Raw genomic sequence first — 13,249 nt, 5'->3', positions numbered from 1 at the left:
AATACATTTAAGTTCTGTCAAAAACAATGGCAAATTTTGGAACATTTTCTGATTTTGGTTCTTGATGGAGCTTCACTTGTCTGGAAAATTCGTTTGTAAAAACAACCTCATTCCTCTCATATTATATATGACTGAAAGGCCATTGTATTTAACGTTGTGTGTGTGTGTGTGTGTGTGTGTGTGTGTGCATGCTCAGTAGCTAGTCATGCCTAACCCTTTGTGGACCCCCTGGACTGTAGCCCACCAGGCTCCTCCATCCATTAATTACATGCTAATGACATGGTCAGGCTTCCCTCGTGGCTCAGGGGTGAAGAATTTGCCTGCCAATGAAGGAGACGCAGGAGACACAGGTTAGATCCCTGGGTTGGGAAGATTCCCTGGAGGAGGAAATGGCAACCCACTCCGGTATTCTTGCCTGGGAAATGTCATGGACAGAGGAGCATGGCAGGCTACAGTTCATGGGGTTGCAAAGAGTTGGACACAACTCACCATACCGAATAACAACAACAACAAATGACGTGGTTAGTGTGTTGTTTGAAGCAATGTTGTGACAACTGTGATGCAGGATCATAACTCTCTATCACTCTATGTGAAAGACAACTATGGTAGTTAAATTCTTTCAGTGCAAGGCAACTAGACAGTGCAGATAACTGAACCGTCAGTAGTCACATGGGATGTGGTGGCAGATATTACACTGTGCCCTCCTCCAACCTCTTCCCATAAGACCGACAACTGTGGTCCTGTGTTTCATCAAAAATAGGGTAGGGAAAATGTAGAAGAGCAGCAGAGAGAAATGAACCTTGGAAATCTCTGCGCCAGTTACTGCCACTGGCAACCTCCGAGCACTTCGGGGCAGGTCAGTGGCCTATTTGCCGAGGTGCTGATTGAAACTCTGGGACACTGGTTCTTTCCCTTAATACAAAGCCAATTTTGAGCCAAGCCATTTAAGACCTTTTGAAAATGGACTCGAAAATAGCATGTGATATCCAGAGGAAAAAATAAACCATGATTTAGTAAATGAAATGATCCTCGGAGTAAGGATTGCTTTATACGGCATTCTCCCAGAAACGAAGCGCACAGATGATCAAGTGTGGCCAGGAAAAAAAAAAAAATCCTTGATGCACCCATGTGAGTTCCAACCTAAATGCATTTCTCAATGTTTCCACCTCAGTGTTTGCTGCTCACCTGCTTTGGGAAGTAGGTGGAGGGAGTCTCAGCAGGTGTGGGAAATAGGAAATCCACTTACCCAAAGATGCGCCAGGAGAAAGTAAGAAATGTTTTTGTCATTTGTGATCATGGTGCTTGGGATTGCCCTTTCAAATTCACTTTGCCATAGGCAGATGGCAAAAATCAAGAATAGTGGACAGGGCTGGCCTACGATTTGATTTTGGTTTAGTTGATGATAATGATGATAAGGAAGATATCACAGTAAAACATGCCCCACGGTGATGAGAATTTGGCTTTATGGTGATTGACAATTGAGCCCTGTCCCCTGGTTGGGCCTCGTTCTTTCTACAATAATCTTGACCCTGAATTTTATAAGAAGGAACATTTTGGACCTCTCAATATTAAACACCTGGGTTTAAGGGTGATGTTGTCACCTCTTACTGAGTGTTTACTCTGGGCCACGTCTTCCTGGTACTGAGCCCTTCACATTTAATCATCATAGCCAGCCTAATGGAAAGCCTCTAATGCCTTCACATTGGACTTAAAATAAAAACGAAGCTCTATTACGGGGCCTCGAAGGCTCAGCATGATCTAGTTCCTATCTACTGCTTGTCCTGCTCTGCTTTTTGAATGTATCATTTATTTATTCATTCATTCAAATTTTTGGCCTCCCTTGCAGCGTGGGGGATCCTAGTTCCCTAACCAGGGATCAAACACACACCCCCTACTTTGACAGCACAGAGTCTTAACCACTGGACCACCAGGGAAGTCCCTGTCCTGCTTCCTTTTCACTCACTCTGCCACAGTCACACAGGGCTCTGTTTTGTTCTTGGAACATGCAAGCTCATTCTCACCTTTCCACCAGCTGTTCCCTCTGCCTGGATGGCTCTTCTAGACCTCAGCATGGATGGCTCCTCTTGTCATTCATTCCCAGATTAAATCTCACCTCCCAGAAAAGGTTTCTTTGACAACTCCATCTGAAGCATCTACTTAATACCTCTTTCACATTACACTGTTTTATCATGACATCCAATATGCCCTGAATATGTTTGTGTTAATTAATTAAAACTGTCTCCAGCAATGTAATATGAAAATTGTTGCTGTTCAGTCACTCAGTTGTGTCCGACTCTTTGCAACCCCATGGAATGCAGCACGCCAGGCCTCCCTGTCCATCACCAACTCCTGGAACTTGCTCAAACTCATGTCCATTGAGTTGGTGATGCCATCCAACCATCTTATCCTCTGTCATCCCCTTCTCCTCCTGCCCTCAATCTTTCCCAGCATCAGGGTCTTTTCCAATGAGTCAGCTCTTCCCATCAGGTGGCCAAAGTACTGGAGCTTCAGTTTCAGCATCATGTAATGTAATCTTCCTGAGGATTTGGACCAAACATGTTCTTTATTATTATATTTCCAGATCTTAGAACAGTGTTTAGCACACGGTAGGGATTCAATCAATGAATGAACTCCAAATTTTGGATCAGGAAGCTGAAGCACAAAGAGGTTAAGTTATCTGTTTTATGCCACACAGCTTCTAAAGTCTTGTGCAGTATCTATTCAGGCTTAATTCCAAAGCCAATTTTTTAAAACCACCCCGCTTTAAGACACTGATTAAGAGATCTCTTTACAGAAAACCTGGACTCATGTAGGGGTAAGAGGTGAAGACTAAACTGAGATGCCCAGGAGAGGGATTCCGGTTGTGTTTAATCTGCTAACTAAGTTAATTTGTTAACTTATTGAACCACTCTATTGAACCACTTTATTGAACCACTATGCATTAAATACTGCCCATATTTCTCAAAAAGTGCTGAATTTCAAGATTATGCACTCAGGAGAGAGCAAAGTGGGAAAAATATTTCAATTTTGTTCTAATAGTTTTGATCAAGATAGATGCTTTTATTTTTTCCAGCAGTTTAACTATGAAAAGTGAAGTTTAAATAGACAAACAACTCAGGCTGTTCTAAATATGCTTGATTAAGAAAGTTAAGCATAAGCATAAATATCAAATAAATACTATCACTTTTTATTATGCTCTCCTGCAAGTGTTTATTTTAAAATATGTAATCCATTTTTCACAAAAAGCACACAAGTTTGCAGACTTGCATTATATTTTTCATCATGTTTTGAATTATGTGTGAGGGATAAATATAATTTCTAGGTTCTTGTAAGCTCTTCTCATAAGCTCTCCTTAAGTTATTTCACATCCTGCAAAGTTTAATTTAAGCACGTTAGTTTTATTTGATAGTCTAAAAGGAATGAAATTGGTTTTAAGATAAATTATGCTGCAAATAATAAAAATGCTAATAGGAAATGTATTCCATAACACTAATGCTATATTTCTTGAGGCTACTGAAGCCCAGTTACTACTATCATTACAGACAATCTTAGGTTACAGTTGATCAATTTAGGAAAGGAGTTTTGGTGACCCCAGGGAAAGTGCCTGTGTGTGTGTGTGTTGAAGAAGGCAGGGCCAGTCCACCTTTTGTGATCCTGCTTTCTCTGATCTCATTATGACGTGAACTTTCCTTCGTTTCCTTTTTCTTTAGTTTGGAATCTTGGGATGTGACTGACTGTACCAGTGAGTCAGTTACCTTTTTCTTTTTTTGCAACAGAGAGAACTAACAAGATACTGGTGCTGGGAATACTGGGCCTGGGTATCCCAGAGGAACCTCTTCTCCCTAAATGAAGAAGTTGAGGAAGGCTGCTTATTCTCGTTGGGGAAAATGAGGTGGGCTCCTGAGATTCCAAGTTGGAAGTATTATGGGCCTTTTCCTATAAAAATACTGTTACATATTATTTTGATAGAGTAGAAATAATTGTATTGTTAATAGTCTGTCGCAGATCCATTTTAGGTTAATGCATATTTGTATAGTTGCAAGCTGGTCCAGGAACAAATGAGAAAAGATGTCTAACATCAACAATTCTAAACAACCAACATATCAACTGCCTCTGGGAAGTTAACCCATTCCTAAGTCGACAGCTGCTTATCGTTCTGAACTTGACACCATTAAGTTTCTAGCTGATGAACATTTGTAGTCTTAAAAGTTCTTGACCTCATCTGCTAGGTTGGTCTTAGACACACGAACGAAGTGTTAACCTCATAAAGAAATCATACTGAAACAAACAGCATAGATCTCTAAGTTGAATCTCACCTTGTGCTGTCTTCACATAGGATTTATAAAAAGGGTGTTTCTGAGCTATTCAAAGGGTGAAAGAAAAAAAGATGGAAAATGGAAGGAAGGAAGGAAGGAAGAAAAAGCCAGAGGGAAGAAAAGAAAGAATTGACATGACCTAAAAATAGCTTTCACATTATTAAACCTGTTCCCTTGCCCTAATTTCCATCCTCACTGAATCCACGGTGAAAGTTGTAAGTGCAATAATGTGAAATGTAACTCATTCATTCATTGTTATTTTTAGACTCCTCTGTGCCTATTTTTCTTAAAAGGTTACTAAGTAGCCAGCAGAGGGTGCTCTTTCCCTAATTTAAGTCTTTCCCACAAGGACGAAACCGAAAAGCGAGGCATTGCTTTGTAAGACCAAAAACTGTCCTTCAGGGAAAAGAGGTGAAGGACCTACAACCTCTCTTTTCTTTCCTCTTCCCAGTGTTACAAGATGGAATATATAAAAACGCATAGGAAGTGCAGTCTCTCTCAGCTTTTTTGCTAATTGAAAAATCTAATCTTGATGGTTTCTGTTCTTCAGTGGAGCTAGGATTATCAAGCCTGTTCCTCTCTCGTAAACGGATGATTTTTCAATTTGCTGCATCCCGGGAGCTTCCTGTTTCCTCAACCTGTGTGTGTGTATTCTTCCCTTCTTCCTATACCATTACTGTCCAAAAGAGATATAATACAATCTGCATGCATAATTTAAAAAGTTTTCCATAGTCACATTAGAAAAGTAAAATGAAACAGGTGAAATTAATTTTAAAATATATTTTATTTATTCCAATGTATCGAGTTTTAGGGCTTCCCTAGTGGCTTAAAGGTAAAGAATCTGCCTGCCAATGCAAGAGATGGGTTCAATCCCTGGATTGATCCCCTGGAGAAGAAAATGGCAAACTATTCCAGTGTTCTTGCCTGGGAAATCCCATGGACAGAACGAGCTTTATGACCATGGGGTCACAAAAGACTCAAACATGACTGAGCAACTAGACAACAACAAAAATCCAGTTTTTATCATTTTAATGTGTAGCTATTATAAAAATGGGGCTTCCCTTGTAGTTCAGTCAGTAAAGAATCCTCCTGCAATGCAGGAATCCACCTCGAATGCAGAAGACCCAGGTTTGGTTCATGGGTTGGGAAGATCCCCTGGAGAAGGAAATGGCAACCCACTCCAGTAATCTTGCCTGGAAAATCCCATGGTTGGAGGAGCCTGGTAGGCTACAGTCCATGGGGTCGCAAGAGTCGGACATGACTTAGCGACTAAACCACAGTATGAAAATATTAACAAGACATTTTTTTATTATTTTTTGGTACTGAGTCTTTTAAACCCAGTGTGTATTTTACACTTATGGCACAATTCAACTTGACCTATCACTTTCAACTGCTCAATAGTCACATGTGATCAATGGTTACAGTATTGGACAGTCCAACTCTATACCTTTCCAGTTTCTTTCATCATTTCCCCATCCCAGACAAAACTGGTAGGAAATAGTATATTACAAAATGATGCTATGTCTGCTGGGACTCTTTATGTCTAATCATCTACGAAGGAAACATGACAAATGACTTGCATTGCTTTGAGTTATGGTCATTTACGCATTCTGAGATCTTTAAATAGAAAGTAAATAATATTTCCTAGACTGTCATTTTTTAAGTGGCTCCAATAGGAAGTGTAGATTTGACTCAAAACCTTCAGTTTTATTTTTCTGAGTGTCTGTTTTCAAATACGTAACTACCATCTATTGTATATTACCTATAAACCAGGCTGTGCATGCTCAGTCACTCAGTTGTGTCCGACTCTTTGTGACCTGATGGACTGTAGCCCACCAGGCTCTTCTGTCCATGGGATTTTCCAGGCAAGAATACTGGAGTGAGTTGCCATTTTCTACTCCCGGGGATCTTCCTGACTCAGGGGTTGAACTCACCTCTCCTGCATTGGATTCCTTACCACTGAGTCACCTGAGAGGCCCTCATATACCAATGACTTGGTGCAAATTATTTATCTGGATGATTCATTTAATTGTCACAATAGCCCTTTGGGTTAGTTACTATTATTAATATTATTACTTCTATTTTAAAGATGAGGAGACTAAGGACAGGAAGGGTTAGGGAGTCATCCCAAGTGACCAGCCAGGACATGGCAGAGAAGGGATTTCACGCTGGGTCTGCAGGACTTCAGCTCCCAGCTTCTTTAACTCTGTGCTTGGTATTTCCCAAGTTGTGAGTATATTAACTGCAAGTTTAGGTTGTAGGTAGGGCTTCCCATGTGGCTCAGATGGTAAAGAATCTGCCTGGAGTGTGGGAGACCTGGGTTCAATCCCTGGGTCGGGAAGATCCCCTGGAGAAAGGAATAACTACCTGCTCCAGTGTTCTTGCCTGGAGAATTCCATGGACAGAGGAGCCTGGTGGGCTATAGTCCATGGGGTTGCAAAGAGCCAGACTTGACCGAGTGACTAACACGTTAGGATGCTGGTAAAGAGTAGAATTCTACAGATGGAAGTAATCCTAGAGTTCCTATAATCAGTTTTCTGTTTCATAGGGAACAAACACATACACATACTCAAGAACCCAAACCTGAGGCTGAGGGAGACTGAGTCATTTCTCCTTTGACTATTCAGGTCTGGAACCCAGGCTTTCTGACTCCAAGCCCAGTGCTCTTTCCTCGGATTAAAATATCTCCAGAGTTGGACCCCAGTCTATCCATCCTCTCTCAAAAGGAGGCAAGAGGTTTCAAATTCTTGTCAGGATGAAACAGAACTGACATCAGAAGGTTTGTTTGAGGTCATTTTTCTCATGGTGACTTTCATTTGGCCTTGGTCTTTATTTAGCACTTCAGTTTTATGCTCTGTGACAAGTTTGGCCATGTCAGAGGACCGTCCAAAGGTCAGCAAGCTGGCTGCTGGCGATGGGATGCTCCCTCAGAAGCCAAAGTCTATTACTGTGCCGTGGAAATCCCCAGCTCACCTCTGCAGGACGATTGCGTCTTCTCTCTGGAAGTTGTGGGCGTTGCAGGCTTTCTGCACCCTGCCCCCTGGAAGCCTGATGCCAGCCATTCAGCACTTCATACTGTGGGGACCTGGGTCACGGCAGGTCGAAAGCTCTCTGGTGCTCTGAGCATCCTCTGATTTGCTTTCGTTTTCCTGTCAGGGGGTTGTGGTCTAGAGGACAAAGACTGTTCTTGAATTGGTTAATCGTGCTATTTTTTCCTTCTCTGATTTGAGTACAAATCTCCCCGACATCTTGCCTAAGGCTCATGATAATGCCCAGATAGCTTTTATTTCCAAGTAATAGCTCATGCCAACATCTGTAAATAGGCTTCTTCTAATCTTAGATGTATGACACATTTTTCATATTAAACAGAATGTTGAAGTATTCCTACCATGATAACTTTTTAGCTAATCTTGAATTTGTTCCAAGAACAATGATACTGTTCAAGGCTAGACACATCCCTTCCATCACCTGCTTAAAAAGATAATTTTCTTTATCTATAAAAAGGGAGGATATGGGTTTAAGTTTCAGCTGTGCCACTTAGCAGCAGTGACCTTGAGCACACTGAGTGATCTCTGTGAATTTCATTTCCCTTACCAGGTATACCAGGTATATGAGAATGACGATAGTTACCTTCCTCATAGGATTAAGGTGAAGAGCAAATGACACATATGAATGTGCTTTGTAAAGCATAAACTATGCAAATCTTCAGCTCAATTCAGTTGCTTAGTCATGTCTAACTCTTTGTGACCCCATGGACTGCAGCACGCCAGGCTTCCCTGTCCATCACCGACGCCCGGAGCTTACTCAAACTCATGTCCATTGAGTCGGTGATGCCATCCATCCATCTCGTCCTCTGTTGTCCCCTTCTCCTCCCGCCTTCAATCTTTCCCAGCATTGTGGTCTTTTCCAGTGAGTCAGTTCTTTGCTTCAGGTGGCCAAAGTACTGGAGCTTCTGCTTCAATGTCAGTCCTTCCAATGAATATTCAGGACTGATCTCCTTTAGAATATACTGGTTGGATCTCCTTGCAGTCCAAGGAACTCTCAAGAGTCTTCTCCAGCACTATAGTTCAAAACCATCAATTCTTCAGCACTCAGCTTTCTTTATAGTCCAACTCTCACATCCATACATGACTACTGGAAAACCCATAGCTTTGACTAGACGGACCTTTATTGGCAAAATAATGTCTCTGCTTTTTAATATGCTGGCCAGATTGGTCAAAGCTTTTCTTCCAAGGAGCAAGGGTTTTTTAATTTCATGGCTGCAGTCACCATCTGCAGTGATTTTGGAGCCCCCCCAAAAATAAAGTCTGTCGCTGTTTCCATTGTTTCCCCATCTATTTGCCATGAAGTGATGGGACTGGATACCATGATCTTAGTTTTCTGAATGTTGAGCTTTAAGCCAACTTTTTCACTCTCCTCTTTCACTTTCATTCAAACCTTAGTTTATGATGTATTATCACTTATCTGTGAACAGATGAATGCATATATAGTTATAGATGTGATTGTTTCTATGCCATGATATAGACTTGGATCAGTCTCAGTCATAATTATCACTCTAGAGCACTGGTTCTCAACTGAGGGCAAGTTTGTATCTCAGGATGTCTAGCAATGTCTGAAAGTGAAAGTGAATTTGCACAGTTGTGTCTGACTCTTTGCGACCCATGGACATGGGGTCTATAGTCTGCCAGGCTCCTCCATCCATGGAATTCTCCAGGCAAGAATACTGGAATGGGTTGCCATTTCCTTCCCCAGGGGATCTTCCCAACCCAGGGATTGAACCGGGGTCTTCTGCATTTTAGGCAGACTCTTTACCCTCTGAGCCACAAAAGAAGCTGTGCAATGTCTAGAGCTCTTTTATTTTATTAAAAAATCATTCATCTCTATATATGTCTGTATTGAGTCTTAGTTGTGGCAGGAGGGCTCTTTAGTTGCGGCATGTGAACTCTTAGTTGCAGCACATGGAATCTAGTTCCCTGATCAGGAATTGAATCCCGGCCCTCTGCACGGGGAGCTTGGAGTCTTAGCCACTGGACCACCAGGGAAGTCCATGGAGATGTCTTAGAGTGTCACATGAGGGAGATGGTGTGGAAATGTAGGCAGAGGCCTGAGACTCATCCAAACATCCTACCATGCACAGGGTAACTCCCATCCAAGACTTTTCTGTCTGAGAAAACTTCCTTTAGGGCATTACTTCTCAGACTTTAGCATCCATCAGTATCACCAGGGAAGCTTGTTAAAACACAATTGCTCTGGTGTTTTAACTCCATCCCTACATTTTCTGATTGAGAAGGTCCAGGGTGGGGCCCAAGAATTTGCATTTCTAAGATGGTCCCAGGTGATGACGATGCTGCTGGTCCAGGAACCACACTCTGAGAACCACTGCCGGAGACAATTCCATCCATCTGCATCAGTTGATTTCAGAGCCTGCTTTGCTTAGCCTACTGAGCAAGCTAGTATTTTTACTTGTTAAATGTAATTGTTAGGTGTTAAATGGCACCTAACTGGGACTTCCCTGGTGGTTAAGAATCTGCCTTGCAATCCTAGGGGCACAGGTTCGATCCCTGGTCAAGGAATTAAGATCCCACATGCGGTGGGGCAACCGAGCCCACATGCCCCAATACTGGGTCCTTGGGCCACAACTGGAGCGTCCATGTGTTGCCATGAAAGATCCTGCATGACCCAACAAAGATCCCACACAGTACAACTAAGACCCGATACAGCCAAATAAATATATAAATATTTTTAAAAAAACATGGTACAAAATTTGTACCAGCTAGTGGAGGAGTCCGGCTCCAGGTCCAAATCCCTCATGTGATCTGTCTTTATGTGACTGGAAGCGATGACAAAGCTTTGCCTGGTGGGCCTCGTGGAGGGAAGCAGCCCTGTGCACTCCAGACTTGGTACATTGCGGTTTTTCGGAGGGAGTGGCCTGTAAGGACTCAGGGGTCCCCACCCCTGCCTGATCATAGACTTAGCTCCTTCCAAGCTGTGTCTTGCTCCTTGGTTGCTTCCAAGCTGATGCCTCTTTCCTGAGAGCCTCGGCTGAGATGCTTCTCCCCCTGACTCATGTCTCCATTTCTAACCCTCTCCCTTCCCTGTTTCCCCAGCCTATGGGGTCCATAAAGGGGGGAGGAGCCTTTGGTTTACAGCTCCTTTTGCTTGTGGATTGGTTTCTCTGACTGACCTGTGCTGCTTTTTAAAAAAAATTTTTTTTATTTTATATTGGAGTATAGCCAATTCAGGCTTCCCTGGTGGCTCAGTGGTAAAGAATCTGCCTGTCAATGCAGGAGACACAGTTTTGATCCCTGGATTGGGAAGAGCCCCTTCCCTTGGAGAAGGAAATGGCTACCCACTCCAGTATTCTTGCCTGGGAAATCCCATGGACAGAGGAGCCTGGCGGGCTACAGTCCATGGGGTGGCAAGAGTCAGACGTGACTTAGTGACTAAACAACAATAACAGCTGATTCACAACCTTGTGACAGCCTCAGGTGCACAGCAGGTGACTCAGCCATATGTATACATGTACCCATTTTCCCCTAAACTCCCCTCCCACCCAGGCTGCCACATAACATAGAGCAGAGTCCCTCTGCTACACCGTAGGGCCTTGTTGGCTATCCATTTTAAATACAGCAGCATGTACATGTTGATCAAAACTTCCTAACCGTTCCTACCCCCTTACCCCACCCACTGCTCGCCCCGATACTTGACCCTCTGGCAACCATAAGTTCGTTCTCTAAGTCTGCTCACGAGTGCTCACGTGTGCTCTTTTGTGAGGGAAAACGGAACGAGCGGGAACTGGAGCCTTTCTTTTTTGCCTCTTCCTTGCACTATTGTACGGGCTTCCCAGGTGGCTCAGTGGTAAAGAACCCTCCCGCAAAGGCAGGAAACACAGGAGTCGCCAGTTCGATTCCTGGGTCGGGAAGATGCCCCGCAGAAGGGAATGACGACCCACTCCAGTATTCTTGCCTGGATAATTCCAGGGACAGAGGATAGAGTCCATAGGGCTGCAAAGACGCAGACACGACTGAGCACACACACACATACACTATTGTGTAAGTGAATAAAGCCTTGATTATCACTCTCAGTTTGATGCGTTGTCCTCATTGACCTCCTTGAGACCTGATTGTTTGACAGTAAGTATTGAGTAGTAGTAAGAATTTTCCTATACCTGTAATCGCCCCTCAACCTATGTGCTGTCAATACAAATGTGATGGTGAAAAATATCAGGTGTCAGTGATTACTCCAGAGCAGTGATTCTCAACCTTGGCTGTATGTTGGCTTTGCCCTACCCAGGGATCTTATTAAAATGCAGTTTCTAATTCATTAGATCTGAGGTGGAGCTGGAGATTCTTCATTTCTTCAAAACTCTGAGATGATGTCAACTCTGCTGGTCCAGGGATCACATTTTAAGTGGCAAGACTAATGTTTCAAGGAACTAACAATTCATTAAGAGAATTAGAATAAATACACAGAGACCCACAAAGCAGTTAAAGTGATACCACTCTGGTGTCAGCTGTTTCTAAGATGGAAAAAATGAGATGAATTATAAGACACAGTGGTGCTCAACCCAGGGTGCCTCTGAGGAGTTTATAACTTTTAGTAAAGAAACGTTGTTGGAAGCAGTTGTTTAGGGTGAGATGTAAACTGAATCAGGAGTTGAAATCTCATAGTTCCAGATTAGTAATTGCCATTCTGAACTGCGGGTTCTTAGAGAAGCTCACATCTACCAGCTTGATTCTGTGGGTTAAGAGGTGGGGATGAAAACACCCACCACACTCCGCCCAGTTAAAATGTACATAGCCCATCACAGGCAAAAATCACAGGCCTGGGCTTCTCAGAGAAGGATGCAGATTCTGAAGAAGGAGGATCTCTAGACAGGGGGCATTTTTACAAAGAAATGATGGAGCAGTCAAAAGGTACAAACCTTCAGTTCTAAGAGAATCAGTTCTTGGGAGGTAACATAGCGAATGATGAATATAGTTAATGACACTATTATATATTTGAATGTCTCTAAGAGAATAGATCTTAAAAATTTTTAATGTATTGATACAGCCATATGGAGAGCAGTATGGATATTCTTTAAAAAACTAGGACTAAAACCACCATATGACCCAGCAATCCCACTACTGGGCATATATCCCAAGGAACTCATAATTAAAAAAGACACATGGACCCCAATATTCATTGCAGCAGTATGTATAATGACTAGGACATGGAAGAAACCTAGATGTCCATCTACAGATGAATGGATAAAGAAGTTGTGGTACATATACACAAGGGAATATTACTCAGCCATAAAAAAGAATGCATTTGAGTCCATTCTAATGAGGTAGATGAAACTGGAGCCTATTACACAGAGAGAAGAAAGTCAGAAAGAGAAAAACAAATACTGTATATTAATGCATTTACGGAATATAGAAAGATGGTACTGATGAACCTCCGTACAGGGCAGCAGTGGAAACGCAGACATGGTGAAGGGACTTGTGGAGACAGTGGCAGAAGGAGAGGGTAGGGTGAATTGGGAGAGTAGCATTGAAACATGGACATTACCGTGTGTAAAATAGACAGCCAGTGGGAATTTGCGGTGTGATGCAGGGAGCTCAAACCCAGTGCTCTGTGACAACCTAGAGGGGTGGATCGGGGTGGGAAGGAGGTTCAAGAAGGAGGGGACACATGCATACCTATGAGTGATTCATGTTGCTGCATGGCAGAAACCAACACAATATTGTCAAACAATTATCTTCCAATTAAAAATAAGTAATTTTTTTAAAAAGTATCTTAAAAAATTCTTAAAGTAAGAAAACAAATTTGTAACCATGTGAGGTGATAGATGTTTAAACTAACTGTGGTGAGCATTTCACATACATACATCAAATCATCATGTTGTATACTTTAATACAACATTGCATGTCAATTGTATTTCAATAAAACTA

This window comes from Bos indicus x Bos taurus, chromosome 1, assembly GCF_003369695.1.
Source record: "Bos indicus x Bos taurus breed Angus x Brahman F1 hybrid chromosome 1, Bos_hybrid_MaternalHap_v2.0, whole genome shotgun sequence".
In the NCBI taxonomy this organism is placed as follows: Eukaryota; Metazoa; Chordata; class Mammalia; order Artiodactyla; family Bovidae; genus Bos; species Bos indicus x Bos taurus.
This window is presented reverse-complemented; position numbering follows the sequence as displayed.